The sequence below is a fragment of the Schistocerca nitens genome, chromosome 1 (genome assembly GCF_023898315.1).
Source record: "Schistocerca nitens isolate TAMUIC-IGC-003100 chromosome 1, iqSchNite1.1, whole genome shotgun sequence".
Lineage (NCBI taxonomy): Eukaryota > Metazoa > Arthropoda > Insecta > Orthoptera > Acrididae > Schistocerca > Schistocerca nitens.
In genome coordinates this window covers 128,910,641-128,918,109 of record NC_064614.1, presented here as the reverse complement: position 1 = coordinate 128,918,109, position 7,469 = coordinate 128,910,641, and positions in this window count along the sequence as shown.

The following is a 7,469-nucleotide window of genomic DNA, read 5'->3' as shown; positions in this document are numbered from 1 at the left end:
CCGTGAACAATGTGGGATTACAGTCTATATTACGCGATACTGAAATGACCTCTGTGCGGTTAATTGTTTCCTCTTCTGTCGATAATGAGTGTTGAAACTCTAAAGCTAATTGTACATTTTCGTCTTTCAACATTAAATAAGAATTTTGAAAATCAACCACTGCGTCGTGTTGTACGAGAAAATTAGTACCTAAAATTACGTCTGTTGTCAATAAAGGAACAATCCAAAAATTTGAATGAAAAGTATGACCTCCAATACAAAATGATAAATGCGTCTGTAATTTAACGTCTACTCCTTTACTCGATACTGCTCCTTTCACTTTCGTTTTGCCTAAAGGTAATGTGGGATAGGTGTTCTCTTTGTTACACTCGTTAAAAGTTTCTTCATTAATAACTGACATAGGTGATCCGGAATCAATTACCGCTGAAAATTTCGATGAACCAATTTTAATTTCGATGACAGGATGTGAAATAGTTTTCTGAACAACTGGTTTTTCCTGCAAAAGAGTGTCTCTGATGTCGTCAAACGTAATTACATTCTCGTGAACAACATTTTGCGTGTCAAAACTAGTGCTTGTGTTATTGGAAGATGCGTCCCGTACAGTATCTAGTCAGATTCTATCTGACGTGTTATTATTATCAGGAGGATGTTGTGGCATTTCTACAATTTGAACAGTTCTATTACTTCTTCCAGACGTGTTACGCTCTGGATGATACCTACTGTCGGGTTCATTCATGAGAATAGGTTCTTGTGGATAATCTTGCTGTTGGTATGACCGACTGTTGTTAGATGTACGCTGAAAGCTATCGTCATTATTTTTACGTCTATCGTAATAGTCATTCCTATACGGTGCATTGCGATTGGAATTGAAAAACTGTCTTCTCTGTACGTAGTTATTCCTTTGCTGCCGTGCGTTACCATTTGTTGTATCAGGGACTATACGTGCACGCGGCGAAACATTAAAGCTTGGTTGACCTTGTAGACTGCATTGTTGGTTAGGTATGCTAAGCGGCTGACTTTCATGCTGTTACGGTGAAAAACGTCTATTGTTACCAAAATGTGCTTCCTGTTGCTAAAAATTTTACGATTGCTGTAAATGCTATAAATACTGATGATTACAATTTTATCTGATATTATAATTACGGCGGTAGTTGTCATTACGGGAGTGCCTACTAAAAATTGTCACATTCGGAAAAATTTTGTCTTATCGGGTTCTCATTACTCATTTTTCTTAATTCTAAGTAGAGCAATAGTTAAAGAGCTGTTTTGATAGATATAAAGGATAGTAGAAGAGAAGGCAGCAGTGCAGAAAACTAAAGATGAAACAGCACTACTACAGCTCGGGGCCCTATGCTCGCTACGGCACATATTCATTAAAGCGTAATGAATCCCCTGAGGTCGATTACGCGCTACAAATAAATTTCAGCTTTAGCGTTACAGGCAATAGCGGTAAAAATCCAATAGCAAATTGCTGTATCCATGCTAATTGCAGTTTTTGTAAAATAGGCAATGTTGATGAAAATACAAAAATAAATTGTCGTATCCAGTTCAAAGCCAGCTTCTGCATTACAGGCAATAGCGGTGAAAATACAAAAATAAATTGTCGTATACGGTGCAAATCGTGTATCTGTGCTCTGTCATTATTAAATTCCTTACACTTTCTTACGGATAAAAATTGCTCGTAATCTACGTTCTCGCCACTGAATTTGAGAACACGTTCAGTTTTGTGTGTAAATCTGTTTGTCTGTGTCATTTCGGATTTCAAATTGCGTATCTTTTCAGGTTTTAAGTCGCGTACCTTTTCGGATTTTAAGTCGCGTAGTCTCTGTAAATTGCTCACATTATACGCGCTGCGTGACTCGGACAAATGCTCGCAACGTAGCAGATTCTGTGACGTATTGGAGACTGAAATAGTTGTTAATTCTGTTACTTTAATACTTTTGTCAATTTGGTTGTTCTGACGTTCACTTTTATTATTGACTTCCGTATTCAGAGTGTGTGAAACTTCCACTGACACTAAATTAAACTCGTCGCTTATCTGTACTGCGTTTTTAGGGCATTGTTCAGTGACTGCATTAATTTCGTGTATCTGTGTTGCGTTTGCTGAACATTGTTCAGTGACTGCATTAATCTCGTCTTTATGTGATTCTGTTGTGCCTACACGTGTACTACTTAATTCTTGTGCAACAGTGCCAACTTCTTCATTACTGTTATTAGCACAAGCCTTAGTATCCACACGTAATTGTTCTTTAGTGTCCTGATATTGCACGGTAACAGCTGTACTCTGTTCACTAACTTGTTTGTTCTGTTCGTTAAGGTCGTCTTGTTTACCGTTCGTCAGTTTAATACTTTCAGAAAATTGTTTGTTCCGTTCTCTAAATCGTTTATTCTCTTCTTCAAGTCGTTTGTTCTGTTCATCAAGTTTGTCATTAAGTTGTTTAAACATTTGTAGCATAAATGCCATAATTTGATCCTCAGTAACATTACCTACTCTATTCTCCGTACTGTTTAATGACGTACCTGCAATTGTCGCGCTTTGTGTGACCACTTGGTCATTCTGTAATTTACAAAAAGGTTTATCAGTCGGATGTACACTGTCAGACACTATTTCGGAATTAAATAAATCCGGCGTACTTTGTGTATCCTGCTCATTTTCATTAGAGAAATTTGTCTGTACGTTATTTGAATTTTCCAAACCGGGTGTGTTAAGCTGGGCAGCGCTCATTCCAACAGAACGCCCCGCGTCATCAATTGTCGTCAAATTAACAGAGGAGACAATTGAGTTCGTTTGTTCATCATTAAGACAAAGGTCATCATTAGCGGTTGGAACGCACTGATTGTTAGTGAACGCAGGATTGTCATCATTACTCTGCGTTTCACAATTGCTATCGGTCATGTTTAAGTCGGTAATTTCGTTCATAATACCTCGCGATACACTATTCACAGTCTTTCGCGGCATTTTCACAATAGTCACAATAAATCACAAAACAAATAAACACAATGCAAAAGCAACAAACAAAATACAACAGAGCAACGAATTGCCGATGATCTGAGGAAAGAAAGTCACAAATTAATAAAAGCGTTGCGCCAAATTATAATTATATTTAAGCAATAAGAGCAGATATCTGACTGTTTTACAAAAGATTCACACGAAATACGATCCTGGACCGGGTGTCGCCAAGTGTAACCTCCCCACGGAAAATTTAAAAGGACAATACTTAATAGAAATGGAGCCAAGTGTAACCTCCCCACAACAAATTCTATAATAACTATATTTATTAGTAATGGAGCCACAGCTAAGTGTGACCTTCCCACAGAAATTTTAAAAACAATATTTATTAGAAATGGTGCCACAGCTAAGTATAAACTCCCCGCAAAAATATTAATGACAAAGACAATTAAATGAAAGCTCGCTATCTGACTCAAGTACAAGTTCTCCACACAAAAAGTAAGATGATCCCATGATAATGAAACTACAGTGATAATCAAAACTCAATTTAACCGAAAAGTCGGTGTTTGCCCTGTGTGAAACGAGAATAAATTTCTTACCTTAGTGAAACTGCATGTCAAAATTCTGCTCTTATTGTTCTCTGGCGGTTGCATAAAAAGCATTGGAAGTACCTTTTAAAAATCTTTGTTAAAAGGAAATGGAAGGAAATTTGAATGATTGTCTCTAAAATTGCTTTTAAATCAAAATTATTATTGGGGGCGATTTTTGAAAGTTAAATTACAATGACTGTTGGTTACATTATCTAATGAGCGCAAAGCTGCATGGTTATTTATTTAAATAAATTATACCTCGTCCTGAATCTCGACCATTGCGATGCCGACGCCCGCCGACTGCTCTCCGCTACTGCTAGCAACCGACTCCAAGCACTACTGAGGACTGACTACTGCAGACTGACTGACTGCTCGCTACTGCGAGTCGAGCGCAACTGCTCTGGTCAGAGATTCTACAATGTCTCAGCATCGCTGCCGCACAACATACGTGTTTCATCATTTACAGGTTTACTCAATGCCATCAGTACTTACATGGACTACAATTTTACTTGATTAAGAACCATAATCTGTTGACGGTTCTATTTGGTTCCTCCCAGCTTGTCCAGCTCGGAAAGCTTAATAGTTATAGCAGTGGGCGTTATTGTTGTTTAACTGCCAATATGAATTGACATATCGGTCTACCATTAAGCATTCCAGTGCTGGCCTACTGTAGTAGTCACCAGAGGGCTCCAGTACGAACTCTGATTCATCAAAGGACTCGTGTTTTCACATCGACTAGCAGAAGATACGCATGTTGGACGAGTTTCTGGTGACTTTTCACCGAATGGCAACTGAGACGGCGTCAGACATGGCTTTGAGTGTGGTTCTGGGTGGCCTCGCAACGTTACTGGAACCGCCACCTTGTGGTACGCCACTATTCTGCACACTGTCAAGCCATCTCAATGCAGATGGGCGCCCTCCTCCTTCACACAAAAAGCGGCGATGCTCAAATAATGGCCCTCAGTCGCTCCAGCAGGACGTACACCGATGTCATCAGATCAAACAGTTAACTAGGCGCCATTGAATGTGACTGTTGATGAACTCTCAGATAGAGACAATAACTTCACAGCGTGCTACCTGTATGGAGCGTCGGACTGCTCCCCCTCAGCATTACCTTGATTAGCTTTGCCCTGCTGGACCATGGCAGTGGAAGCGCATTAACTTTGCTGCTCCATTGCAATACCCGCTAGTTATTGATGATGGACACTTATACCAAGTTCCTCTTCATCATCCCCATCACTTCTAATACGTCTGTGACTACTGTGTCTGCTCTGACTTCAGTTTTTTTTTTTTTTTTTTTTTTTTTTTTACTGACGGGTTTTCAGAAGTAACCGTGTCTGGTAATGAGCCACACTTCACATCCTAAGAGTTTAAAGAATTTTGCACTAACAATGGTATACAGCATATCCTCACTGCACCTTCCCATCTGTGGTCTAATGGAGAGGTGGAATGGTTGATCAGAACCTTCAAGGTGCAGATGTACATGTTACAGGCCACCCACACATGGGACCAGGCCCTCAGGGATTTTTGACATGTTACCACTCCTTGGGATGACAAACAGTCAGCAGAACTCATGCATGATCGCCATTGTATGACATTGCCCCGTCTCCTGCATCTGCCTCAGAGGATCTACATCCCACCACCTACACCTAAGTTTTGACCTCAGCAACTGGTTTGGTATAGGGTCGCAGATGGGAACACGCAGAAGTTTCTGATGTGCTTTTGAGGTCCACCTACACCATGCAGAGTCCAATGGTGCTGCACTAGCAGCTTCAAAAACAGCTTAGGCCTATTACTTCTCGAGATTCTACTGTCCCTGCTTTTTGTTCACAGACCCAGTTCATCACCAGTCCTGCTGCAGCTGCCATCACAGATGGAGTCGCCTCCTACTGCAGCACTGTCGTCTCCTCAGTTGGGGAAACATACTGGACGACTTGGAATCACCTTCAGCAGTGCAGTTATTTTGGCAGCATTTGCCACAGCCAGTGGAGGAGTCACATCCAGTCATCCGGAAAGACCCTACAGGGGGTCCCATCGCCACCTTCAGTCCCATGTCTGCAGCTAGTGCCCACCCTGTGTCTGGTTTTCCAGTTGGTGTTTCTGGACACGCTCAGGGCAACTGCCTGGGTATAGGTTGGTGATCGGCACTGACTACTATCTCAGTTCCTGCCCTATAATTGTGTCCATGTTCTGTCCTCCTCCCTGCTGTTGGGCTCTACTTGCATACACAATGCGAGTGAAGATGTTTGGAGAGGGGTGTGGGAATGCAGTGTCGTCGATCATTGATAACGTCACGCCGCCAGTCGACCAGCACAAAGATGCTGCATGTCCAATCAGTGTCACTGATGGGTGAAGTCCGGACAAGGCTTGCGCCACGCTTCCTGGGAGTTGCAAGGCATTACCGCCATGTGGCAGTTATGAAATACAGCCACAAGGGACAAGCGTGGCAGTTCTGTTTGAAGAAGAGTTCGAGTTCTGCGGAACAGTCACATTGTCGCCCTACCAAGCTTATGTCAGACTTGTATAATCAGAGTCTTTGTAGTAACTGCAGTTAGAGCATTCTGAGTTTGATATCTGCAGACTTGTCATATTATGTAGCTCAGTGTCTTTAGCTGATTTCTTGCTTGCTTCGAAATCATGAGTTATACTTGTGAACATAATTCCACATGTGCTTAACACAGTCACCGTATGTGACAACTACGAGGGTCATTCAATAAGTAATGGTCCACATTTTTTTTCTCAGAACATATTCATTGTTAAGAGTCACAATTTGGTGACAATATTCATCAACATGCCTTGTCCATGTCATAGTTTTCTATGTGTTCTCCATCACGTTTTATGGCTGTACGCCAACGTTGTGGAAGAGCATGTACTCCCTGCTGGTAAAAGCTCTTGTTCTGTAGGCATAGTCATGTTTTCACTGCATGACTGACACTCTCGTCATCTTCGAAGTGTGTTCCCCATGGAGAACCTTTAAGCACCCCAAAAAGTTGGAAGTCCGAGGGTGTCAGGTCTGGACTGTAGGGTGGATGAGGCAATAATGTCTAATCCAATTTGGCGATGAGTTCCCAATCACTGTAGACGCACTTCCAATGCTGACCAACAACTATAGAGCCAATCGTCGAGTTCTGATGCGCCGGTCGGCAAGAATAATGGCACCCACACGATTCAGCATGTCTGGAGCAGTGGTTGTGATAGAACGTCCCGAGCATGGCTGATCATGGATCTCTGTTTCTGCATTTCCTGAGGCTGTAACTTTCTTTACCCATCTCCCAACTGTACTCCTATCAACTGCAGCATCGCCAAACGTTGAACACAAATGTTTACGGATGTTCACCACAGTTTCTTTTTCTGCACACAATAATTCAATAACAGCACACTGCTTGTAATGTTAGTCTATGTAGACGCCATTTTGACGCTATCCTACGCCTCCGTCATCTGGCAGAACGGTTTCAAACTTCATCGGCGCACAGAGCAAACATCGTGAGGCACCAACAAGGAGGTTTGTCTAAGTATACTAACGCCTTTTTTAAAAAAAAATGTGACGCATTAGTGATTGAACGACCCTCGTACAAAGATAGGTGTATTTCAGCATTCAGTAAAGAGCTGTGTTTTCTGACTGTTCATTCAAATTACTGTTCTCTTTCTCCACATACATGTACAAAAGGAGAATATGACAATACATTTCATTAAACTGTGAAAACGTGGCTAATGATCACTTTTTAGACATTTTTTGGTACTGCACAACACACACAAGACAAAATGACTAACACAAAAACAAAACTTTTGCGATGGTGCTTCAAAATTCATCCACGAGATGGTGGCTAAGTGACGCTAGTCGATGGTGGGGGAAACACATGTGGCATCATAAAGTTAAAGAGAAGTTTATTTTTGTGGCATGGCTAAAGGCCAGTTCACACTACATGTTA